Source organism: Petaurus breviceps, unplaced genomic scaffold (assembly GCF_028583685.1).
Source record: "Petaurus breviceps papuanus isolate PSGF00001 unplaced genomic scaffold, PetGlider_PUasm1.0 90667, whole genome shotgun sequence".
Lineage (NCBI taxonomy): Eukaryota > Metazoa > Chordata > Mammalia > Diprotodontia > Petauridae > Petaurus > Petaurus breviceps.
In genome coordinates, this window is record NW_027187302.1 from 2,390,322 (window position 1) to 2,418,302 (window position 27,981).

General features: G+C 36.1%; 1 long non-coding RNA gene and 1 pseudogene across 1 annotated transcript in view; both read right to left on the reverse strand.

Annotated features, from left to right (window-relative positions):
- The window catches only part of LOC138143822 (uncharacterized), a 557,370-nt gene that overhangs the window by 171,596 nt on the left and 357,793 nt on the right, over positions 1-27,981 (reverse strand). The window lies entirely within an intron of this gene.
- LOC138143785 (proteasome subunit beta type-3 pseudogene) lies at positions 108-804 on the reverse strand (annotated as a pseudogene).

Below are 27,981 nucleotides of genomic sequence, written 5' to 3' on the forward strand. Positions count from 1 at the left end.
TCTCTCTCTCTCTGTCTCTGTCTCTCATAATTTTCTCCAAAGACTTCACCATTAGTATGCAAACACATTCTCACTATTATCAAAAGTCTGAATTTCTTTTCTTTTATCTTATTACTTTATTTTTTTAAGAAAATATTAGTGGGCTCTGGGAGAGGAAAAACTGTAGGAAACTTTAGTCCATCCATGCCTTTGGTGTCTGGGTGGTGATCTTGTCTTTCTCAATGATATGGACAATCACCCCCATTCCTGACACAGCATCCCAATCCACAGAATTCAGCATGGCTTGGGAGATGGTTTCAAAGAGGTGCTCAGGTTCCATATCAGGTTCCATATCAGGTTCCCAGAGGGATTCACACATCCCATACATCTGCTCCATGCACAGGTACCACTGACTACAAAGTCATCAGTCACCATGGGACAGCCAATGAGGTCCAAGGAACAAATAAAGGGCTCAAAGGTCTTAGGGTGCAAGCCAGAAATGACTGGCTCAGTGTTACATGGGCCAAACTGTTTCTCACAGAGAAGGTTGGCTACCATGCTCATAAGGGTATAAGGTTTGATTTGTCGTCCTTCCTTCAGTTCATATAAATTCAGCCAGAATTTGAGGCACTGAGCTATGGTCTGAATGTCGGTGGCAAGTCCAGCCAGGACAATATATAAGGGGTGGCCCATGGGAAAGATCTTCTGGAAGTCAGTGGTTACCCTCTGGGCCTGAATGCCGAAGCATCTGTCCCCTGCAATGGCCACACAGTTTTTCTCCTTCGTGGCCATGACGGCCCCTCTGTTATAGGACATAATAGACATGGTGCCGGCATTTTGAGAGGTCCCCAAAGGATCCACAGCTAACCCCCAACTCCTCCGGACTCCAGCCCTCAGACTCACTGCCAGTCCCGCCCTTTCTTCTCACTCAAAAAGTCTGAATTTCTTACTCTTTAGGGTCATAATAGGATACTAGATAATGACTGTTGCTGAAGGCACTGTTCAGAGTGAGCCTAGAGTAGTAGAGATTTTTTTTTTGAGGAAATCAGGGTTAAGTGACTTGCCTTGGGTCACACAGCTAGTAAATCTCAAATGACTTTGGTCACATTTGAACTCAGATCCTCTTAACTCTGGAGGTCATGCTCTATCCTCTGTGCCATCTAGCAGCCCCTAGAGCAGAGATTCTTAATCTTTTTTTGCATCACACACTCCTTTGCTAGTATGGTATAAAGCCTAAGGACTTCTCAGAATGATGTTTTTAAATGCATAAATAAAAATAAATAGGATTACAAAGGAAACCAATTATTTTGAAATATAGTTATCAAAACATTTTCCCATCTAAGTCTGTGGACCTCCCGCATCTATCCTTGGGTCCATTAGGATGTTATGGACTCCAAATTAAGAATCTCTGGCCCAGAAATTATTCTTTGATGAAGAGGACAGAATCACTCAGCAGTTATTTAGTGAGAACATTCTGGGAGTTCAGTAATGCTCTTAGTGAGCGGAGGAGGGAAAAAAAATAGTAAGACACATTGCCACTGACTCTCTAGGATCTTAGATTTTAAATGAATAGATGAGAATCATAAAAAATAACTAGGAACAATTAAATGCTAAAGTTTATAATACTGACCAAAAATTAAATAATAGCTTTAAGAAGGGAGAAATCAGTGAGAGCTAGAAAAGTCTTCATGGAGAAACCTGTAAAGACATTTAGGACTTGGGGAAGTAAGACAGAATAAAATTGAGGATATTTCAAGCTAGATGATCAGCATGAGCAAAAACTGGGAGGCCAAAAAGTTCAGGGTGATAGTGAGGTTCCTATATTATCAGAATTGTGGGTTCATAAAGATGTGTGTTGAAAAATAGGGAGGAAAGGAGCAGACCTGGAGGCAGGAAAGTTATGTGATTATAGAAAGCTCTTCATTCTATATTCAAAATTTGCAAGAATAAATCCCCAATATTTCATTTTACCAACACTTTATAGTGGGGATGGACAGGCGGTGAATATCAGGGTTCCAGAAACTAGAACACCTGAGGCTTCCCACAGAGAAAATTCTGGACTCATTGTTGCCTCTGAAATGTGAATTTTCATGTTTCGTGGTTATTTAATAGAGGTGATGACATTTTCCAATAGGAACCTGCCATGAGCTATCTGAGAAGGATGTATACAAGCTGAGTCATGACCAGAAGTTTCACCAAAATACGCATGACCTGGAATGTTTTTAAGTTGATAGTGGAAGTTCAATTTAAACAAAATTCTATGGAAAAAGGAAGTCATTTTTAAAGCCAACAAGTGATTTGTGAAGGTTTCCAAGTTGTGTTTCCTTATACTTTATCATTAAGAATGTTTCCTGCTTGGAGAAGGCAGATTAGAAAAACCTGATTTGCCAACAGATACTCTGATGCCATAGTTACTAGAAGTAGTTTGAAAGAGGAAATGACTTCACCATCTTAAGAAGTACTATTGGGGTTTGTAGTTGGTACCAAATGGGGACCTTGAAGAATTATTTATATGAGCCAGTCAATGCTAATAACCATTAGATTTTTTTATTTAGTATATTCAAAGGACAGGCCACTTACTGAAGATACAGAAGCTAACAAAGAAGGGGAGACTGATGACAAAGGAAGCATACAAGGGCAGTCCACTTTCCCCCTCACCCTGGAGCTGAGGTTGACACCTCCAAAGCAGAAAGAGTAGAGAGGGGATATAACATCTAGAGGTGTTTTAAGAGATATGATGACCTAATTAGACAGAAAGCCTTAGAAAGGTTCTGTTATGTCTTGATTTTAAGACTTGAAAGACAGAGGAAAAGGAACATCCTAGGGGTGAAGGGAAAGGAAGATTAGGGGAAATTGTCTTATAATCAGAGTAAATAAGTAGATGTCTATATAAATAATGAGAGGTTGGAAGGAATCAGCTGACAACCCAAATTCATTCTCATCTGGACTGTTCAAAGGAAGGAAGTATGAACACAGAGAGACGTAGTTGGGTAGATATATATATATATACATATATGTGTGCATATATATACATATACAATCACTAAACAGGGAAATAAGAGGGAAAGGGAAAAGGGGGAATTAATGGAAAAGCAAATTAATGGATGGATTAATCCTAAACAAAACAAACTCTAAAATGGTACAAAAATATTTATAGCTCTTTTTGAGGTGGCAAAGAATGGGAATCTAAGCAGGTGCCCATCAATTGAGGAATAGCTTAATAAGTTAAAGTATGTAAATATGGTAGACTACTATTGTGCTATAAGAAATCATGAATGGGATGGTTTCAGAGAAACCTAAGGAGATTTTTGTGAACTGATGCCAAGCAAAGTGAGAAGTAGGAAAACAATTTGTACACTAACAACAATATGGAAAAGATTACCAATCTTCAAAAGAATTAAGAACTGTGATCAGTGTGATGATCATTCACAATTCCACAAGACTAATGATGAAACATACTATCAACTTCTTGATAGAAAGAAAGGGGAAGGACTCATAATACAGAGAATGAGACACATGATATTTTTGTAAATGGCCAATTAGAAAATGTTTTGCTTGACTATGCATGTTTGTAACAGGGGTTTTGTTGTTCTTTAGTTCTGAATTGGCAGAGATAGGGAGGTACATGAGAGGGAGAAAAGGCAAGATTTTACTGATTAAATTTTTTTTAAAAAAGGAAAAAAACAAGATTGGTCCAAGCTCAGTCATTCACCAGGAGACATGCACTGAGAAGTATTTGAATACAGTGCTACAATCAAATGTAAATCAAGTAGCATTTATTAAATGCCCAGTATGTGCTAGGTAGGTACTTATTAGGTATTAAATGTTTATTTAATCACTTTCTAAAAAACTTTCTAAAAAAGTCTTTGAGATTCGTAATGACTAGAAAATAAATAAATATAAATAAATAAAAATAAATCATTTGGGCAAATTGGAGATAAACCTCTTTGAATTTAGTTCTTTGACAACATAGAGTCCATCATACTCAATAGCTTGGTACGATCCATTAGAGGATGGATCCTACTGGCACAGCCTTTGGAAATCTAGGGTCATCTCCTTGTCACAATGGGATCTCAGTGGAAGACTTTAACAGAATTTAATCAGACTACATCCAGAATATTATGTTCAACTCTTGGCATCTCCTTTCCTTCTAAAATTTGATGTCTTTTGTTTTTACCTCAGTCCATTTCTTAATATTCCTTAAAATTCCTTCCACATCATGACTTTCCCCATTTCAGTTTTTATTATATCATAGGTTGGCATAAGAAATTAAATGGGAATTTGGGGAGTTTTTCAGAAGCTGCAGACAACAAGCAAAGGCCAGTAGATGACATAGAAAAAGTTTAGAAACTCAGAAATACATAATATATATGTATAGTATTGTATAATATCAACTCAAATTTCACAATAAGGTACTATAAATACTATAAACACCATTAATATAAGGATAGGTGCCTTAGAGGAGTGACCACCTAGATGTTGATCTTAAAACAAAGTGTCAAAAATAAAGCTATTTTTTTATTTTGCCTTAGAACCATCATCTTCTTCCTCTTCTTATTCTTCCTTCTTTTCCTTTTTTATCCTCATCTTCCTCATAACCACGATAAATTAAAGATATTGATTAAAGATAAACCTCCTACTTCATAAGCCACTCTCTGCTACTCTGGTGATATGAAAAAGTTAATGCATTTTCCAAAATCATCCAGCTTATTTCCAGGGAGGAGTTAGGGATCACGAAAGTTCTGGACTTGGAGTGAGGAAGATTTAAATTCAAATTCTGTCTTAGACACTAATTACGTAACCTGAAGGAAGTCATTTAACTTCTCAGCCTCAGTTACCTCACTTGTAAATGGAGACAATAATACCACCTACTTTACGTGTTATTGTGAGGACCAAATGAGATATTATATGTAAAATCCTTTGCAAACCTTAAAGTACTTTGTAAATGTAAACTTATTATTACTATGACCCCAAAGTAGACCACTAGGAGATGGAGAAGAGAATAAACACTTATATAGGGACAGGCACTGTACCAAGGGCTTAAAAATTTTATCTCATTTGATCACCATACCCAACCTGCAAGGGAAGTGCTAATATAATTCCCATTTTACAGTTAAAGAAACTGAGGCACAGAGAAGGTAAGTGATTCACCTAGGGTCACACAGCTAGCAAGTGTCTGATTCCAGATTTGACTAGTCCTACACCAAATATATCCATCATTTTCTCCAAGATTCCAGGGAACATGGTCAGGTAAAAAATAATATTAGGCTATAAAACCAAGACAGTATTAGAACATTGTGATCTATTTCTTTACTTAACTCTCCTAATTACAAAATGTCTGCTGAGCTTCCTTTTGTAATTAACAGGTTGCAGACAAGAATATATGAATTCTTGGGGAGTGGGTTATTCTCCTTAATTTAATTATGTGAATAACTTGGAGTTTCACACAGCTGAAAAATCTTTACTAAAAGTATTAGCATTTTTTTTCTGTCCTAGTGAGACCAAAGTAAATCAACTTTCCCCACTATTAGAACAGGGGCGGTAGACTATAGGTGTGGAATGGGGCATAAGTTGTCAGCCAAATTCAGTGGTTAATTAGTTTTTGCTTAACTGTACTTTGTCACAAGGGATGGTTCTATGGAGAGTGGGGAGAGCTGCCACCGGGAAGTGACAAAATGTGTTTTTAAAAGAGTATCAATAGGGGTGGCTACGAGGCACAGTGAATAGAGCATTGGCCCTGGAGTCAGGACATGAGTTCAAATCTGGCCTCAGACACTTAGCACAAAACTATGTGACCTTAGGCAAGTCACTTAACCTCAATTGCCCTGTTTTCCCCCCTCCCAAAAAAAAAGGCAAAAACAAGAGTATCAATAAAATATTTACTTAATAAAAAGAGAGAGAAATTTACTTATCCTTTGATGGAATGTTAGTTAGAAAGGATCGTCTAGTCAAAGGATTTCAAAGTATTACACCAGTTTCACTGTTTGCTATGACACTTTTGGATTATGTTATTACAGACAAAAGAAAATTAATGAATAATTCTAATAGAAATTTTACCTACTCAGTATATGTAGTAAGTATAATGTTCACAAAACAAAGAGACCATACACTCTAACCTCAAAACATGCCAAACCTTAAATTCACAAAGAACTCAACCAAAATATCTTCTCTTCTTGAAAGGACTGATGCCAATTCTTCCATAATATTGACAACCTAATGAGCAAAATAAACTCGAGAACCACTTATCTAACCCAAGCTTCTAATGTTTTGTTACCAGCTATATCCTCCTAATAAAAATGGAACATAGGAAAACAATTTCAATAAGTTGAGAACTCCAATTTGTGGGGATATAACAGCTCATTGAGGTTTTATTGGAGTATTGTGTTCATTCTGGGTGCTATCTCTTATGAAAGATATTGACAAGCTGGAATATATTCTTAAAGGATATGTTCATTTCCCTAAGGCCACCATCCTAATTTCAACATTTCAACACTAATAAACCATTTGAGGGTGGGTAGATGGTGAACCACTAATTTTACCCATTCTCAGTGTGGAAACTGTTATAATTGAAATTAAGGTAAACTGAGGCACAAAGTTCCAAATTATTGGTACCAATGAAATGAACATGTTTGGACTTTATGCCTCAGTTTACCTTAATTTCAACCATGACAAAACTTCCACCAATGCATGATGATATATAGCGAGAGGACAGGAGTCCACACTATAGGATTTGTTGAAGGAACACAAATCACTTAGACTAGAGGAGAAAATATCTTGAAGGGAAAGGGCATCTAGAAATTGTCTTCAAGTATTTTAAGGACAGCCATGTGAAAGATGAATTAGACTTGTTCTGATTGGCACCAGGATGAAGAACTAAAAGTAATGGGGGGAAGTTGCAGACAACAAGGTTTCCATTTTAACTAAGAAAAATTTCTCTAATAATTAAAATTTTTCCAAAATAGAATGTTCAAGCTCAGTAGATAGAAAGTTCTTCTTTCCAAGAGGGCTTTTCAGCAATAATAACAATTATAACAATAGTGTTGTTTGTAATTTATGTTTAGACTACGTTTTAAAATCTGCAAAACTTTTTTATAAATATTACCTCATCTGAGTCTCATAACTCTGTGGTGTAGCTATTATAGGTATTATTATCCCCATTTTACAGATGAAGAAACTAAGGCCCAGAGAATAACTCAGTCTTTAGTAGTTAGTAAGGGTCAAAGGAATATTGTAGATAGATTCCTATACTGCTGTATATCAGACTAGATGACTTCCCACTAAATCCTATGATTCTCTATTTTGTTAAACACCACAATGAAGACAGGAGAAAGCACCTGACCCTGATGCAAGTCTTACCCCTTGTGTCCTGATCAGTTCATACCTCATTGCAGTACAGCTGATAAAGCTCCACATTATGTACAAACTCTTCTGATGCACAGTCATTGGGTTGCAAAAATTTATCCTAAGGAAAAAAGTAATATGTGTGTTCTCTTTGCAATGACAAGCAAATTATGTTTGGAGATCTGGAGGACAATGAAAAACAGTATTCTTAGGAATCAGGAAAAATTATATTGAAGTGAAAGACTCACAAAAAATGAAAGCTTTCCTGATCCCAACTCATATTTCTCATGCTCTTTGGATTAGAGTAGAGTCATCCTTTTGGTGCTTGCACCCCTGGGATTAACATCTGTGTAAATGTGGCAATGGAAGAAGACTTGAATGGACAGTTGAATCACAGAATTGTTCTCACTGACATTAGCTGATACTTGGATAACTCTTTTTTGCAGGTGTGCTGACCACACACTAATTGAAAAGCTTATTTTCATAACATTCGGTGCTGTCTGCAATGGGATTCTTTCTTTTTTTTCTTTTAAAGAGTAGAATCATTTTTAACCCAGCTGCCCAGCATTGTTTGCATTAATTGCTAAAACATCAGATGATGTTGCATTGAAATGTTTGTAAAAAACCCTTAACATTTTTTTTGGGGGGGGAGAGAAAGAAAAATAACAGCACAGATTTCTGAGAGGTCTTTGAAGACCCAAAGTTTGGTTCTGTAAACAAAACAAGACAAAAAATCTGTTTTGAAAATGTGCTCCCCACTTCCCTCCCCATCTCTCACTGTTTTTATCCTCAACTCCACTATAAACTATTTTGTTCCCAGTGTGTCTGCGTGACACCTGCTGGGATTAGTGGAGCTCAGACCAGACCCACAGAGAATTCACACATTTTGGGTTGCCTCTTAGAGCTAATTCCAAGTTTCCACTGTTGCTCCTTTAAACTGGAGAAGATTCCTCCAGTTCTGTGATTTCCTTTCTCTGGGTGATTGCCAGGTCCATCACGGAGAGCTGACCCTAATATCTGAAAATCCTCCTTATGGAATCAAAGCTCAAATTTGCAAGAGTTTCCAAAGTTTCCCAAAAGGGTCCTGTAAATCACTCATGTCATCACGATGCTCCATTGTTGCTGTTTTTCCTGCCTGATTCCCTTCCCATTGACATCCAAAAGTGTCAAAGTGGCAAGCCCAAAGACAAAAGGGAAAAAAAAAAACTTCTGAAAAAAGAAATCAGAGAAAGATTAAGAAAAAAGAAGAAATAAAGTGAGTTCTCAGGCCCACTACAAAGTGAAGATTACATTTATACACTAGTGGTTTGGAAACACTATTAAGCAAAAGGTAACAGGAAGTTAAGGTGAAAATGATGAAAGCCACAAAGAGGAATTCTGGCACACAGGGCAAATTCAGTTGTGTGTCTTTGAACATGAAGGGTGGGAGTATGAAGGGGTAGAGGGAGGGAGAAGAGAGAGATTAGGGAGACAATACTCCCTAACTAGATACTGTCAGGGTGGGAGAGAGGGTAGTTTATCCCCCAAAGAGTTGGTCTAAGCCAGGAATGCAGAACCTTTGGCCTCGAGGCCACATGTGGCCCTTTGACTGAATCCAAACTTCACAGAACAAATCCCCTTAATAAAAGGATTTCGTTTGTAAAACTTGAACTCAGTCAAAAGACCACACCCTTAAGCCCTAAGCCATTATGGCAGTTAAAGGGATCCAACCTTTAGGAAGAGGGAGGGGAGGGGAGGGGAAGTGCTAAACAGAGGGGAAGGTGAATCTGAAACAGCATTGTGATAGGACTCTGGAAGGGTCATTTCCAGGGAGTGGATAAGTGATCAGAAACAATTGTGTTTCAAGACACAGGGTGGGTGAGTGCTGTGAGACATAGGATCTCCTCATAGCAGAGTACTGCTATTGGACAGAAAGCGCATCTCCTAGAAGTTAGACATGCTCAGCAGCCTGTGCCTATGTCCTTGTGTCTTCACTCTAGTTACAGACTCTGGAAATGATCAACTGAACCCCGAAATAGAGAAAATAAATCTATTGACTTAAAATGTTAAGATGTAAAAAAGCATTAGACCTTTTGAACTATTTCAAAACCATATGTTGTGCTTTCATATTATCCACTAAATCTATTTTTATCCATCATGACATGAAGGCAGGGATATGCTGCAGGCATCTCATACCAAATCAGGGTTGATTTATAATGTTATTGATTGTCTAGACTTAAGAAAGTGGTGCAGAAGATGTTAATTAAAGCAGGTTAAATTTAAAAGTGTGTTGCAGGTACTTTATTTTTAGTTTTTGTTTTTTTCAGAGAGCTGGTTATTAAACATTTACCATCACAACCTTTCATGAAAAAACCCTGTTTCTTATCTCCTTCCTCACTTAAACCTTGGACTCTACCACTGTGATTCCTGGGTCAGACAGATTGAGCATTAAAAAAAATCTTCCCTGAAATTGGCCTCTATATTACTTCCCAATCATCTCTACATGAGTACCCTTTCCAACCCACCTTTATGTGTTGTTTTCCCTCATTAGAATGTAAACTTTTGAGGGGAAGCTAGCATCTTGCTAGCTTGTATTTGTATAGCCAGAATTTAGCACAGTATCTGGTCCACAGTGAGAATTTAATAAATGCTTAATTGCTCTCTCCCTAAATATCTTCTCTCTCAAATGCTATATACTAGTATAATATGTATTCTGGCAAGACCTACCTACCAAACTGGAAACATTTTAAGCATAGGTCTGACAATGGCTATATGTCCATCATCTGAGGACAAGCCTACTTAATTTTGAAGAGATACAACACTAGAACATTAGACACTAGGTGATAACTTTTTTGACCACAGTAATTCCCATTATTAAGGCATAGAAATATCAGATCTACAGCTGAAATAAATTTCAGAGCCATCTTGTACAATTACCTTATTTTATAGAGGAGAAAAATGGAGCCCATAGAGATTAAGTCATTTATCCAAGGTCAACAAGGCAGTAAATATAAGATACGAGATTTAAACCTAGGTCCTCAAACTCTTAAGCCAATGTGCTTTCCACAGCCATTAGGCAGTATAGTGGATAGGAGTGCTGGGCCAGGAGTCAGGAAGGTCTGAGTTCAAAACCTCCTAGACACTTACTAGGTGTGACATACTGGACAAGTTACTTAACCTCTATCTGCCTCAGTTTCTTAAATGTCAAAATGGGAATAATAATACCACCCACTGCCCGAAGTTGCTATGAAGATCAAAGGAGATAATATTTATAAAGCCCTTAGCTTGTTGAATATTTGAAAGGAATGTCAAGTTGTGCATAGTAGATTTGCAGTTTCATGTACAATCATCTTTTTTATTGTACTGTTATGAAAATACTCATTTTATTCCATAAATTAAAAATAAAATTTAAAAATAAGCAAAAAAAAACATTTAGTACAATACCCAGCCTGTAGTAGTACACCAACTCTGACAAAATCGTGGATGTATCTGTCAAAGCATACACTGAATGTACCAGAGTACTTTATCACAGCCTTCTAATAGCAAGACATTTGTTCTAAAGCCTGATTTCCTTACCTTCTTAATTTTTTTCTTTTCTTTTCACATTAAAAGTCAGAAGTAAATTAAATGCAAATGTCTACAGAAATGAAACACTTGCCCTGCACATTTACACACCCTGAATCAGGAAAAGAAAAAGTTATGATCCTCTTGGCGATAGTAATTTACCAGACTTCTAAACATATACGCCCAATGTATTAAATAGCAACTTAACCTTGCTCCGAGGACTTTGACTCTAGCAAGTCCCAACATATGTTTATCCTTCAAACTAAAAATTGCATCTCCATGGGGTTTAATATTAATATGCCCTGTGCCTGATTCTCTTATTCTTTAAACTACTTGCTGGAAGTAAGTTAGTCACTTTTTAAACCAAAATCAGTTCTTTCAGACTATCAGGATCCAAGTTAGAAAGACTGTGCTATGAAGGCAATAACAAATTACTATTGAAACAACAAAATTCAATCCAACTCAACAAATATTTATTAGGTGCCTACTTATTTGCAAGTATCTGTGTTAGTAGTCAGCAGAGATACAAAGAGGGAAAAGGAAATAAGACTTTATTAAGCGCCTATTATTTACCAGGCATTGTGCTAAGGGCTTTTACCATCTTATTCAGTATTCACAACAACTCTGTGAGGGAGGTGTTATTATTTCCCCTATTTAACATTTTGAGGGAATTAGGGCAAGTAGTATTTAAGCAACCTGTCGGAGGTCACACAACTAGTAAGTGTCTGAGGCCATATTTGAACTCAGGTCTTTCTGACTTAGTTCCTGCCTTCACCCTTTACTATCTACTTGGGGAAGGGGAAGATAAGATATGAACATGAATAAGCATGCTACATGGAAGGATGTATTAGAAACAAAGACAAAGTTATAAATATCCAGATAAAGTTATCTAGGGAAATCTGAAGAGGAAGAAGTCACTTTAAGATGAGAGAAGGTCAGGATCAGTGAACACTGCATGAAGAAGGTTCCACTTGAGTTGCATCTTAAAGGAAGAGAAAAATTTAAGATGGTATATTGGAAAGAACACTGGTTCTAGAGCAAGAGTAGCCAGGTTAAAATGCTGTCTGTGATTCTTGGGCAGCTAGGTGGCACGATGGATAGAGCACTAGCCCTGGAATCAGGAGGACCTGAGTTCAAATTCAACCTCAGACACTTACTATGTGACCCTAGGCAAGTCATTTAACCCTGTTTGCCTCAGCTTCCTCATGTGTAAAATGAGCTGGAGAAGGAAATGGCAAACCACTTCAATATACTTGCCAATAAAATACCAAATTGGTCTCACAGAGAATCAGGCATGACTGAAGCAATTCTATAATAATAAAATGAGATCGAAGTATGATGCTTACTGCCTCTGTGCTCTTGGGAAAGTCATGGAGCCTCATGGGCATGTGCAAAATGAGGTGCTTGGACTAGATGGCATCTGAGTGTCCTTCCAGCTCTAGAACATATGACACATATGATGAGTTCATGGAGGTGAAAGAGGGCAAGATGAGATAATGGAAGAGCTAACTCGGGCTTCACAGGTATAATACAATAAGCAGGAATTCATAGTAGCATCAAGGGGCCAGAGAAGCATTAGATCTCTGCTATCAACTTGTTTTGCTCAGGCAAGAAGCCAACCTTTGTGGGTCAGTCATTCCTAAGATAAACCATTTTCTCAGTTGATGGGCCTCTCCAAACCAATGCTTCCCTAGGTCAGCCCAGCCAAACATTCCTTCAAAACTACTCTTACCAGATGCTAGCTCTGTCATGCAGAAGTGGGTGGAAACAAAGGACATATGTAACAGTTCTTTGTAATCTCAGTGCTTCACCTAATGCAGTATTCAATCACACCCATCACCATTGATCTTGGTAGACTAGAAACAGATGTGCAGTGTCACTGAATACCAGCAATTTAATGATTAAAAACAAGGGACCTGCATAGGGCAGGGAAGAACTTGGCTTAAAAGTCACCAATGGAAATATTGAATTTCCTTTGGTATTCTCAGGGAATAGAGTAGAAAATCCACATAGGAAAGAAAGGTAGGCAAAGCTGAATCAAAATCAGAACTTTCTTTCTCCTTACACTACAGTTATCCAGTCCACATTGTGACTTTCCCCATGGCAGGTCAGCATAAGAAACTGAATGGGGATTTGGAGGGAGTTTCACGGAAGACAAAGATGACATAAAAAGGCTGGCAGATGATATAGAAAATGTTCACAAACTCAGAAATGCATAAAATATATGTATGTATTGTATAACATCAACATATTCATCTTTAAATACCATAATAATTCAAACATCTTTTTTTGGTATTAAGGGAGGGCCAAAAAAATTTTACGGGGGTGCTACACCCTTAACCTCCACAGTGTGGAATGTATAACTTCACTCCTAAAATATCAGAAAACAAAGATACCCAACTCTAACAACTCCTTCTCAAGGTTTTGTTTTGTTTTAAACAAGGTAGGACTGGCAGGATTAACAAAGATTTTAGACAGACTATAATATTTTCAGGCAGAAGACTGACCAACTAAGAGGGGCTGAAAAAGATTCTGCATTTCCCCCCTCACCCCACCTCCCAAAAAGAGAGAGAGACAGTGAAGTTTATTAGGCAATAAGAAAATTACAGAATGTTTTAATCAACAAAAAGAACCTTCATTTTCAAAGGTCCAATTACCTCGGAGTTAAAGCCACCACAAGCTGTGCCAGTTATAAACTGAAGCCACACCAAATGCTTGGGTCTGATGGGATGGCAGCAGGTGATCCAGATGTAGACATCTGCTGCAATCAGAACAAGGTATAAATGACATTCAATGGCTCCTTTTGAGTTATGATAATATTCCTTGAAATCCCCAGGGATTGTTAAGTCACTTCAAGGGGAACCCCAACTTCAGGATTTAATATTTTGGAAATGTGCCCATGTGCCACAAAATTCCTATGTCTATGTGTATATGTCTATGTGTGTGACTTTTCTTTTTAACCCATGAGCTTACTGCCTCCATGATGTCAATGCCATGTTTGTTCAGCTTACTGTAGACATGTTCTTTCTTGGTCACATTCTTTTAGTTTCAAGAGTCTGTGAAGTTTCAATTGGACTAACTGCTTCTATTTTAGATGCCACCTTTATGGAAGGGACAAAGAAAAGGGTTGTGTGTCTGCATGTGAACCACATGCAGACCAGATAAAATTTGTTTGTTCAGGAAAGTCATTTTGTTTTTCTGACGTTTAACTAGTATACTGTTATAACTGTATCTATAAATGGTGACAGATATAGATAGATATCTATGTGGAACTATATCTATCTATACGTGTATGTATGCATGTGTGTCTAAACGTGTGTGTGTATGTGTGTGTTTGAGCAGCTAGGTGGTACATTGGATAGAATGTCAGGCCTGGAGTCAAGAGGGCCTGAGTTCAAATCAGGCCTCAGACCCTTACTAGTTGTGTGACTCTGGTTAACTCACTTAACCCTGTTTGCCTCAGTTCTCTCATCAGTAAAATGAACTGGACAAGTAAATGGTAAATCACTCCAGTATCTTTGCCAAGAAAACCCCAAATGGGGTCAAAAAGAGTCAGACATGACTGAAAATTACTGAACAATAAATAATAGAGAGATAGATGGATAGATAGATAAAGATAATTGATAAATATAGATATATCCATTCCTTTCCATGGCAAATAGATTTTTTAGAAGTGTTCATTTCCATTTCGAAAAGTACTGTGGTCTAAGATTATGAACCATTACATCAGCCTTTGTCTAACCCAGAATGGCCAAGATCTCACTTTGTTGGAAGTAGTAACAACTGTGTGCTTAAGTGAGGAAAGAACATCCTAATCCAATTGAGGTTTTAACTACTGAAGAGAACCATTGATAATAATTATCACTGATGACTTTGAGAACTGAAAATGAACTTCTAAAACTCCCTTTTGAGAGCCAACATGGCAGAGTACAGACCTTAACCTAGCTGAATTTTCTCAACATTCCCCTCCAAATAACTTTAAAATCATGCCTCAAATCAAATTTTGGAGCAGCAGAGCAAAAAAATATGAGAAAGAGACATTTTTTCCCATCCTAAGATCACTTAGTAGGTTCACAGAAGAGGTCTATAACATCAGGGTGGGCACAGACTCACACTGCAGGAGAAGCACCAGCGATGAGCCTTGGAGGTGGCTGCAACAGCAGCAGCATCTTCAGGAACTCTCAGCCAAGAGAGGGTAAGAGGGTCAGACAAGTGGTCTAAAAGAAATTATAAAGGACCCTTTCCTGGCACTGAGTGTAGCTGGTGCTGATTGGCAACTCTATTGTCCATAAGCAGTTATAAGTCACAGTTCCAGCACAGAGAGAAGCACCTGTGGTCTGTCAAAAGGGGATAGGGGTCCTAGTCACAGTTCTAGGGCCATGAGAATCCCTGTCACTTACATCTTCAGTGGAGCAGGGACCCTTCTTGGGTAAAGACCAGAGCACAGACCAGAAAAGCAGTGACCACATTTATACTAGGAAAATGCCATCTTGGAAGCACTGAAAATTTGCAGATCCCCAGAATTAACTCTGAAAACAGCAACAGAAAAAGTCCGAAGCTTGGTCCAGTGCCTTCTCACCCCAAGGTGAGAGCAGAGCACAACATTAACATTAAGTTAAAAGTTAAGAAATAGACTGGTAATATGAGCAAAAAGAACAGTAAATGATTTAACTTTTAAAAGCTATTGCCCAGTCCATACCCTTGAAAAACAGTTATAAGCAAGTCAGGCTTTTTATCACTTTGTTCCTTTCAAATCTCTCTTACAATTATGATAGTGTAAGATTTGCTGCTGTGTTTAAGTCTAGATTTAGCCACCACCTCCAACAAGACCTGTAAATCTGAGCAACTTCATTACCAAAATTTTTATCATCAGTCCTTTTATTTGACGTACAAACAAAAATTTGACATTGCATCTAAAGAAATAATTTGAGTTATTCAAAAGTCCTGGCATATGACAGTTTTATTTAATTAACAGGTTTGGTTCTTAAATAACTTTTCCCAGCATTATGTGCCAAAATCTAATTTAAATAAATATATGCACTTTGTGCTGAAAATAAAGAATTTTTTTTGAAGTAAGGCTGTCTTCATTTAAAAGCAGATTACAGCAATGTTGAGCAAAAGTGGGTGAATGTAAGAACATTCTGTTGAGATCATCCATAGATGTTTTCTGTGCTGTTTGTAATTGGGGTATGAGACATTTGTAAACCTGAATTCATTTTAATGTTGAACTGAAATGCACATAGCCAAGTCTTGAGATAGAAGAATGAAATGTGTATTTCTTAAAATACAACTTTGCATTGCACTTCAAAATAGATGATGCTTTTTTCAACAACAACAAAAAAGCTACTACAGTGGTAGGGAAGACCAAGACATCAACTTAGAAGAAGATAGCAGAATGCAAAACTTTAACACCTCAAAGAAAAATGCTAATTGGAGCCAAGGTCAGCAAGAATTGCTAGAAAAGTTAAAGAAAGTAATATGAATGGTAGAGGAAAAATGGGAAAAGAAATGGGAGTGAGATAAGACAATTATGAAAAGAGAATTAACATCTTAGTGAAAGAGACACAAAAAATCACTGAAGAAAAGAACTCTATTAAAAGCAAAATAGGCCAACTAGAAAAGGAGATACAAAATCTCATGGAAGAAAATAACTTCTTTTTTGTCTTTATCAAATGCTTTTTTAATTTCTAGTTTACATCATTCATTTCCATAAGATTTTGAGTTACAAATTTTCTCCCCATTTTCCCCCTACCCCATACCCCTAAATAGCGATCCCACTGGATATCCCCTCCTCCAATCTGCTCTCTCCCTTATTTTCCCCCATACCCCTTCTGACTTTCCAGTAGGGCACGGTAGGTCTCTATGCCCCAATGCCTGTATATCTTAAGAAAATAACTTCTTAAAAATTAGAATTGGATAAGTGAAAGTGAAAGATTCTAGGAGGCATCAAGAAATTAAAAAAAATAAAGTCAAAAGAATGAAAACCAGAAGAAAATAGGAGATATCTCATCAGAAAAACAGCTAACCTAGAAAATAGATCAAGAAGAGAGAATTTAGGAATTATCAGACTACCTGAAAGCAATTATTAAAGAAGGATCATATTTTAAGAAATTTTAATGGAAAACTGCCCTGATTTCTTACATATAGAGGGCAAAAGAGAAATTGAAAGAATCAACAAATCACCTCCTGAAAGAGATTTCAAAATGAAAGTTCCCAGGAATATTATAACCCAATTCCAGAGCTCCTAGGACAAGGAGAAAATATTACAAACTGCAAAAAAGAAACATTTCAAATATCATGGAGTCATAGTAGGGTCACACAAGATTTAGCAGCTTCTACATTGAAGGAGTAGAGGGCTTGGACTATGATATTCAGAGGGCAAAGGAATGAGGATTACAACAAAGAATAACCTACCCTGCAAAACTGTGTTTGCTACTTCAGAGGGGAAAAAATGGATATTTAAATGAAACAGAGGACTTTCAAGCATTCCTGATGAAAATACCAGAGTTGAATCAAAAATTTGGCATTCAAACAAAAGACTCAAGAAAAGTCTAAAAAATGTAACATGAAGGAATAATTATAAGGAACTCAATGGAAGAAAATAAAACAGAACTAGCCAAATGATAAAAGTGGCACAAAACTTCACTGAAGAAAATAACTCCTTAAAAAAGAGAATTATGGAAGTGGAGCCAAGATGGTAAAGACAGGAATTCACCAGAACTCTCCCAAATTCCCCTCCAAACAACTTTAAAACTATGCCTCAAATTGAATTCTGAAGTGGCAGAACCAATTAAAGGTCTGGGTGGAAAATATGTAACAGTACACAACAACTTGGGAAGTTGGCAGGAAATGTCTGTCTCATTGAGAAGAAGGTGGCTGGACCTGGAGCACAGTACAGCACAGGGCAAGCCAGTGGCATGCCTTGTAAACAGCTGCATCAACTGCAGCAGTAAGCCCACAAATGCTCAGCCCACAAATAGTAAGGAGGTGAGACAACTGGTCAGAAAAAGATTTCTAGGGGACCCTTTGCTGTCACTGGGTACAAGACCCTGTTGCATTGCCCATACACAGTTATAGGTCACAGTCCTAGGGTGAAGAGGAATAATGGCACTTGTAGGTACAGGAGCAGGGGCTCTGGTCACAGTTTGAGGGTGGAGAGAATGTTTCTGGTTGCTCACAGACAAGAGCACAGGCCAGGAGAGCAGTGACAACAGCTATCCAGATCACAATACCTTGAAAGAGCTGAAAACTTATAGACCCCAAGAATTATCACTAAAAACAGCAGTATGAAAAATGTAAAATTCATAACAGTGCCCCTTCAGCTCCAGTAACAGAGCCCAAATTGAACATCAAATTAAAAGTCAAGGGGGAAATGAGTAAACAACAACAACAACAAAATGACCTAACCATAGCAATGTGTTATGGTGACAGGGAAGATCAAGACACAAACTCAGAAGAAGATAATGAAGTTTAACATAGCTACGTGCAAAGCCTCAAGGAAAAATGTGAATTAGACACAAGTTCCCCCCCCACACACACACACCCTGAAAAAAAATGCTGAAAGAACTCAGAAAAATATTTTAAATATCAAATAAGATAGATAGAAAAATTGAAGGAGAGGGAAAATGAGAGTGATGCAAGAAAATTATGAAAAGAGAATCAATAGTTTAGTAAAAGAGTCATACAAATATAGAAGAAAATAATACCTTAAAAAACAGAATCAGTCAAATGTAAAAGAGGCACAAAAATCCAATGAAAAGAACAACTTGCCAAATGGGGAAAGGTGCACAAAAATTCATTAAAGAAAATAAGTTTTTAAATGTTTTAAAATGTCTAAAAAGTAGAATTGGTCAAATAGAAAAGGCTCACTGAAGGAAATAATTCCTTAAACATTAAAATTGGGCAAGTTGAAGTTAATGACTCCATGAGACAACAAGAAACAATAAAGCAAAAGCAAAATAATGATAAAAGGAGAAAATGTGAAATATCTCATTGGAAAAACAACTGACATGGAAAATAGATCAAAGAGAAACAATTTAAGAATTATGAGACTAAATGACTACAGTAATCTGTTTGATAAACCCAAAAACTCTATCTTCTGGGATAATAGTTTACTATTTGACAAAAACTGCTAGGAAAACTGGAAAATAAAATGGCAGAAACTAGGCATAGACCAAAATCTTACACCATATACCAAAATAAAGTCAAAAGGGACACATGATATAGATATAAAGGCTGATGCTATAAGCAAACTGGGAGAGCAAGGAATAGTTTACCTGTCAGATTTATGGAGAACAAAAGAATTTATGACAAAACAAGAGATAGAGAATATTATGAAATGCAAAATGGATAATTTTGATTATATTAAATTGAAAAGCTTTTGCACAAAGCCAATGCAACCAAGATTAAGAGAGAAGCAGAAACCTGAGAAAGAATTTTTTACGACTAGTGCCTCCGATAAAGGCCTCATTTCTAAAATATATAGAGAACTGAGTCAGATTTGTAAGAATACAAGTTGGTTCCCAATTGATATTCAAAGGATATGAACAGGCAGTTTTCAGATAAAGAGATTAAAACTATCTATAGTCATATGAAAAAATGCTCCAAATCACAACTGATTAGAAAAATGCAAATGGAAACAACTCTGAGGTATAATATCACACATGTCAGTTTGGCTAACATGATGGAAAAGGAAAATTATAAATGCTGGAGAAGATGTGGGAAAATTGGAACACAAATGCATTTTTAGTGGAGTTGTGGACTGATTCAACCATTCTAGAGAGCAATTTGGAACTATACCCAAACAGCTATAAAAATGTGCATACCCTTTGAACCAGTAATGCCCCTTCTAGATCTGTATCCCAAAGAGATCATACAAATGGGAAAAGGACCCACATGTACAAAAATATTTATAGCATCTCTTTTTGTGGTAGCAAAGAATTGGAAATTGAGGGGATGCCCATCAGTTGGGGAATGACTGAACAAGTTGTGGTATATGAATGTAATGGAATACTATTATGCTATAAGAAATGATGAGCAGCCAGACTTCAGAAAAACCTGGAAAGATTTGAATGAACTGATGCTGAGTGAAGTAAGCAGAACCAGGAGAACATTGTACACAGTAGCAGCCACAATATGTGATGACTAACTTTAAGACAATTAGCTCTTCTTAGAAATACAAGGATCCAAGACAAATCCAAAGGATTCATGATGGAAAAGGCTGTTCCTATCCAGAAAAAGAGCTTTGGAGTCTGAATGCAGATTGAAGCATATGGTTTGTTCTCTCTCTTTTTTTTTTTTACCTTTTTTTGTTTGTTTCTTCTATCTCATGATTTCTCTCATGTGGTCATCTTTACAATATGACTAATGTAAAAACAGGTTCAATATTAATATATATAGAGAGAGTCTATATCCAATTATGTGCTGTCTTGGGGTAGGAGAGATAGAGAGAGAAAATTTGGATTTCAAAATCTTATGGAGGTAAATGGCGAAAACTAAAAATTAATTATTTTTTTTAAATTTTAAAAAGATTACCTGAAAACCATGATAAAAAATGCCCTGGATATCATATTTCAAGAAGTGATCAAGGAAAACTGCTCTGATAATCTAGAACCAGATGGTAAAATAGAAATTGAAAGAATCCATTGATCACCTCCTGAAAGAAATCTCCAAATGAAAATTCCTAGAAATATTAGAGCCAAATTCCAGAGCTCTCAAATCGAGGATATTTCAAATATTCATAAAAAGAAGTCCAGAACTAAACCAGAAATTTGGCTTCTAATAACAAAACCTAAGAGATGTATAAACAAGTAGAAGGGAAAAGAAAACATAAGTGATCCAATAGAGTTAAACCATTGACACCCCTACACAAGAGGATGATACTTGTAATTCTTAAAAATTATATCACTAATTGTGCAGGTAGAAGGAATATACATACATGGACAGAAGGCATGGGTACAAGGTGACCTTCAGGGAGGGACATAAAACATTAAGGGAAAAGAAAGAGGAGTATGCTGGGTGCAGAAGGAAGGAAGAGGTAGAATGGGTAAAGTATTTTACAAGAAGTGGCGCTAAAGACCTGTTACAGTACAGGGGAAAACGGGAGGGTGGGTGAGCTTGAACCTTACTCTCATCAGTATTGACTCAAAGAGGGGATAATATACACAATCAGTTGAATATAGAAATCTATCTTCTTCATCAGAGAAGTAGGAAGGGAGTAGATTAAGTATCCATATTCTTAAAGGAGAAGTTAAGTGAGTTAGAGAATGGAAATAGATAGCAAAACTATACTAGTGGGGGACTTCAACTGTCCCCTCTCAGAACTTGATAAATCCAACCAAAAAAAGGGGGGGGGGAAGAAATTAAAGAGGTAAATGGAATGTTAGACAAGTTAAATATGACAAATCTTTGGAGAAAACTGAATGTGAACAGAAAGGAATATACCTTTTTCTCAACAGTATATAGTACCTACTCAAAAACTGATCATATAATAGGATATAAAAACCTCAAAATCAAAAGTAAAAAGGCAAAAATAGTATTCTTTAGGCATCATAATGCAATAAAAATTACATTCAACAAAGGTCAGTAGAAATATAGATTAAAAAATAATTGGAAATTAATGTAATTCTAAAGAACAAGTGGATCAAAGAACAGACCATAGAAACAATAAACAATTTCACTGAAGAGAATAATAAAAATGAAACAACATGCCAAAATTTATGGGATGCAAAGTGGTACATAGGGGATAATTTATTTCTCTAAATTCTTACATCAACAAAATGTAAAAAGAATAAATCAATTAATTGGGCATGCAACTAAAAAAAACTAGAAAAAAACAAATTTAAAATCCTCCATTGAGCACCAAATTGAAAATCCTGAAAATTGAAGGTGAGATTAATAAGATTGAAAGTAAGAAATTGAACTAATAAATAAATCTGGGACCTAGTTTAATGAAAATAAAACCAATAAGACAGATAAATCATTGGTTAATTTTATTTAAAAAAGAAAAAAAGTTGCCAGCATCAAAAATGAAAAAGGTGAAATTATCACCAATGAAGAAGTTGTTAAAGCAATCATTAGGAAATATTTTGTCCAATTATATGCCAACAAATTGAACAATGTGAGAAAAAATGGATGAATATTTACAAAAAAATATAAATTACCTAGATTAACAGATCAGGAAATAGGATGCCTAAATAACCCCACCTTAGAAAAACAAATAGAACATGCCATTAATGAGCTTCCTAGGCAAAACCCCCCAGGACCAGACAGGTTCACAAGTGTATTCTATCAAACATTTAAAGAACAATTCATTCCAATGCTATATAAACTATTTAGAAAATTAGGCAAAGAAGTACTGCCAAACTTCTTTTATGACACAAATATGGTGCTGATACCTAAACCAGGAAGAGCTTAAATAGAAAAAGAAAACTATAGACCAATTTCCCTAAAGAATATGATGCAAAAATTTTGAACAAAATGCTAGCAAAGTGATTACAGTAATATATCACAAGGATTATATACTATGACAAGATGGTATTTATACCAGGAATGGACCATTGGTTCAATATTTGAAAAACTATCAATATAATTGACCATACCAATAACAAAATTAATAGAAATTATGTAATTATTCCAATAGGTGCTGAAAAAGCTTTTGACAAACTACAGTACCCTTCTTATTAAAACACAGGGAGGGGGGGAGGTGGCACAGTGAATAAAGCACTGGCCCTGGAGTCAGGAGGACCTGAGTTCAAATCCGGCCTCAGACACTTAATATTTGACAGCCATATGACCTTGGGCAAGTCACTTAATCCCAATTGCCCCTCCAAAAAAGAAAAAAAAACACTAGAAAGAATAGGAATAAAAGGATTGTGCCATAAATTGATAAGCAGTACCTATCTAAAACCATAAGCAAGCATTATCTGTAATGGAGATAAACTAGAAGCCTTCCCAGTAAGATCAGGGATGAAGCCAGGATGTCCATTATGATCACTATTATTCAATATTGTACTGGAAATGTTAGCATTAGCAACAAGAAAAGAACAAAGATTGAAAGGATTAGAATAGGCAATAAGGAAGCAAAACTATCACTCTTTGCAGATGATATGGTGGTATACTTGGAGAACCTAGGAGCATAAACTAAAATTTTATTTGAAATAATAATTTTAGCAAAGTTGCATGATATAAGAAAAACCCACACAAATCATTAGCATTTCTTTGTATAACCAATAAAGCTTAGCAGCAAGAGATAGAAAGAGAAATTCCACTTAATTATAAATTATATAAAATATTTAGGAGTATACCTAACAAGACAAAACCAGGAACTATATGAACACAATTACAAAACACATTTCATAAAAACAAAATCAAATCCAAACAATTGGAAAAAAAAATATCATTTGCTGATGGGTAGGCTGAGTCAATATAACAAAAATGACAACTCTTCCTAAACTGATTTACCTATTCAATGCCATACCAATCCAACTACCAAAAAATTATTTTATAGAGCTAGAAAAAATAACAACAAAATTTATCTGGAAGAACAAAAGGTCATGACTATCAAGAGAATTAATGAAAAAATGTAAAAGAAGGAGACCTAGAAACATCAGATCTCAAACTATGTAATAAAGTAGAAATCATCAAACTACCTAGTACTGGCTAAGAAATAGAATGACGGATCAGTGGAATAGATTATGTATAAAAGATACAGAAGTCAATGACTATAGTATCCTAGTGCTTGATAAACCTAAAGACCCCAACTTTTATAATAAGTATTCACTATTTAAGAAAAGCTTCTGGAAAAACTGGAAAACATTAGGACACAGACTAGGTATAGACTAACATCTTATATAGTATACCAAGATAATGTCAAAATAGGTGCATGATTTAGACATAAAGGGTGACACCATAAGAAAATTGGAAGAACAAGTCTATCTGTCAGATCTATGGGGAGAGGAATAAAAGAGAGAGCATGCACATTACAAAATTTGAAATAGATATCTTTGATATAGATAACTAGACATATACTTATATAGATTGAAATAGATAATTTGATTATATTAAATTAAAAAGCTTTCACACAAATAAAACCAATGAAACCAAGATTAGAAGGAAAGCAGAAAACTGAAACAATATTTACAGTAAGTATCTCTAATAAAGGCCTCATTTCTCAAATATATAGAGAAATGAGTCAAATTTATAAGAATACAAGCCATTCCCCAATTGGTAAGTGGTCAAAGGATGAAGAAATCAAATGTATCTACAGATGTATGAATAAGTGCTCTAAATCACTTTTGATTAGAAAAATGCAAATTAAAAGAACTCTGAGGTACCACCTCACACCTATCAGGAAAAGATAAATTTTGGAAAGTATGTGGGAAAATTGAGACACTAAGGCACTGTTGGTAGAGTTGTGAACTGATCTAATCATTCTGGAGAGCAATTTGGAACTACGCCCAAATGGCAATGAAACTGTGAATACCTTTTGATATGGCTATACCACTACTAGTTCTGTATCCCAAAGAGATCATAAAAAAAAGGGAAAAGGACCTACATATGCAAAATATTTATGTCAGCTTTTTTTGTGGTGGTAAAACACTGGAAATTGAGGGTATGCCCATCAATTGGGAAATGACTGAACAAGTTGTGGTATATGAATATAATAGGATACTATTCTGTAATAAGAAATGATGAACAGGCAGATTCCAGAAAATCCTAGAAAGAATTTCATGAACTGATGTAAAGTGAACTGAGCAGAACCAGGAAAGCATTATACATAATATCAGTAACATTGTGTGATGATCATCTATGAATGATTCAGCCCTTCTCATCAACAAAATGATCCAAGACAAGTACAAAGGACTCACAAAGGAAAATGCCATCCATATCCAGATAAAGAAGTGATGAACTCTGAAAGCAGACCAGAACATATTATGTTCACTTACTTTATTTGTTCTCGTGTTTTTCCCCTTTTGATCTGTTTCTTTCACAACTGTGACTAATATGAAAATGTTTTTTTACATGATACAACATGTATAAATCTTGTACAAATGAATGCTAAAAATTTTCTTGACATGTACCTGGGGAAAAAATAAAATACTATGAAACTTGAAAAAAAGAATATTATATTCTGAAAGGCAAAGGATATAAGATTACAACAAGGAATAGCCTACCCAGCAAAGTTAATTATGATCTTTCAAGGAGGGAAATGGATATTTAATGAAACAGAAGTCATTCAAGCATTCCTGATGAAAGTAACAGAGAGGAATAGAAAATCTGACTTTCCAATAAAAGATGCAAAAAGAGCATAAGAGGTAAACATGAAAGAGAAATTGTAAGGGATTCAATAAGGTTAAACATTTTATATTTCTATATGGAAAGATGATACTTCTAATTCCTAAGAACTTTTTCCTTATTATGGCAGTGAGGAATATTCATAGAGATCATAGGTATAAGTTGACTAGGAAGGGATGATTTCAAAAGAATAAAATTAATGGATGAGAAGGATGTATCTATTGGGAGAAGGGGTAAGGGAGAGGAAGAATGGGGAAAATTATCTCACATAAAGGAAAGGAAGAGTTTTTACAGTGGAGAGGAAAAGGGGGTGGTGGCAGGAAGCATTTAAACCTTACTCTCATTAGAATTGACTCAAAGAGGGGTGGCCAGGTAGCACAGCGAGTAAGAGCACCAGCTCCAGTGTCGGGATGACATGTGGATCGAATCCAGGCTCAGACACTTATTACCCACCCAGAAACACCTGGCCATGTAACCTTGAGCAAGTTACTTAACCCCAATTGCTTAGGGGTGGCCAGGTGGCTCAGCGAGTAGGAGCACTGGCTCCAGTGTTGGGATGACCTGGGGATCAGGTCCGAGCTCAAATGCTTGGCACCACACCCAGAAATAGCTGGCCATGTAATCTTGAGCAAGTTACTTAACCCTGATTGCTTTAAAAAAAAAAAAAAAAAGAATTGACTCAAAGAGGGAAAAACAAGTACATTCATTTGGTTATAGGAACTTATCTTACACTACAGAAAAGTAGGAGTGGAAGGGAGGAAGCTGACAGAAGAGGGGGCAGATTAAGGGAGGCAGTGGTCAGAAGCAAAACAGACTTGAGGACGGAGAGTTTAAGAGAGAGAAAAGGATAGACTGTGTTGAGAGGGATAGGATGGAGGGAAACACAATAATAACTGAGAACATAAATGGGATAAGCCCACCCTTAAAATACAAACAGATAGCAGAATGGATTTTTAAAAATAGAATCCAACAATATCTTGTTTACAACAAAGTAGAATTAATTGACTGGAGCAGAATCTATTAAGTTACAGTTGAAGTAAAAAAGAAAAAGGAGGGAGGGGCAGCTGGGTGGCACAGTGAATAGAGCAACAGCCCTGGAGTCAGGAGGATGTGAGTGCAAATCTGGCCTCAGATACCTAACACTTGTGTGACCTTGGGCAAGTTGTGTGACCTTGGGCAAGTCATTTAACCCCAATTGCCCTACCATCCCCCTCCAAAAGGTAAAAAAAAAAAAAGCAGGGATAGTAATCATGTTCTCAGACAAAGCAAAAGCAAAAATAAATCTAACTAAAAGAGACAAGGAGGGAAATCACATTATGCTAAATTATACCATAGACAATGATAAGCATACATTCACCCAGTGGTATAGCATCCAAATTCTTTTTTTTTTTTTTTGCTTTTTGGAGGACAATTGGGGTTAAGTGACTTGCCCAAAGTCACATGGCTAGTTTTTGTGTTAAGTGTCTAAGGCTGGATTTGAACTCAGGTCCTCTTGACTCCAGGGCCAGTGCTCTATTCACTGTGCCACCTAGCCACCCCTTGAGCATGCAAATTCTTTTTTTTTAATTTTTTTTTATTTTTAAAGCAATTAGGGTTAAGTAATTTGCTCAAGGTTACACGGCCAGGTGTTTCTGGGTGGGTGCTAAGTGTCTGAGGCCGGGATTCGATCTCCAGGTCATCCCAACACTGGAGTCAGTGCTCTTATTCACTGTGCTACCTGACCGCCCCAAGCATCCAAATTCTTAAAGGAAAAGATAAATGAGTTACTGGAAGAAATATAAAATAAAACTATACTAGTTAGTGTACCTCAACTTTCCCCTCACAGAACTGTATTAATCTATCCAAAAAATAAACAAGAAGAAAATTAAGGAGATGAATAGAATTTTAGAAAAGTTAAATATGTTAGAACTCTGAAGAAAATTGAATGAGAATACAATGAATTATATTTTCTTTTCAGTTGTACATGGCACTTACACACACACACACACACACACACACACAAAACCTGACTGTGTTTTAGGGCATAGAAAGCTCAGAACCAAGTACAGAAAAGCAGAAATAGTAAATGCATTCCTCTTTAGATAATAATGCAAGAAAAATTACACTCAGTAAAAAGGTATGGAAACAGATTAATTATAAATTAAATGGTCTAATCCTAAAATGAGTGGGGCAAAAAACAAATCATTGAAACAATAATTTCATTAAAGAGAATGACAACAATATGACAACATATTAAAATTTTGGGGATATAGGCAAAGCAGCATTTGAGGGAAAATTTGTATTTCTAAATGCTTATATCAATAATATAGTAAAAGAGAAAATAATTGTATTAAGCATGCAAACTAAAAAAGCTAGAAAACTAACAAATTACAAAATCCCCAATTAAACACTGAATTGGAAATCCTGAAACTCAAAGGAAAGACTGATAAAATTGAAAGTAAGGAAACTATTGAACTAAGAAATAAAATTAGGAGCTGATTTTATGGTGGAGGGGACAATAAAATAGATAAATCTTGGTTAATTTGTCTTAAAAAAGAAAGAAGCAGACAAAAATAACAGTATCAAAAATGCAAAAGATGAATTCACCACCAATGAAGATAAAATTAAAGGATTATTAGGTGTTATTTTGCCCAGCTGTACACCAATAAATCTAACAGTATAAGTGAAATGGATGAATGTTTATAAAAAATATAAAGTGCCCAGATTAATAGAAGAGGAAATAGAATACTTAACTACCCCTATCTTAGAAAAAGAAATTAAACAAGCCATAAATGAGCTCCCTAAGGAAATCCACTAGGACCAGATGGATTCACAAATGAATTC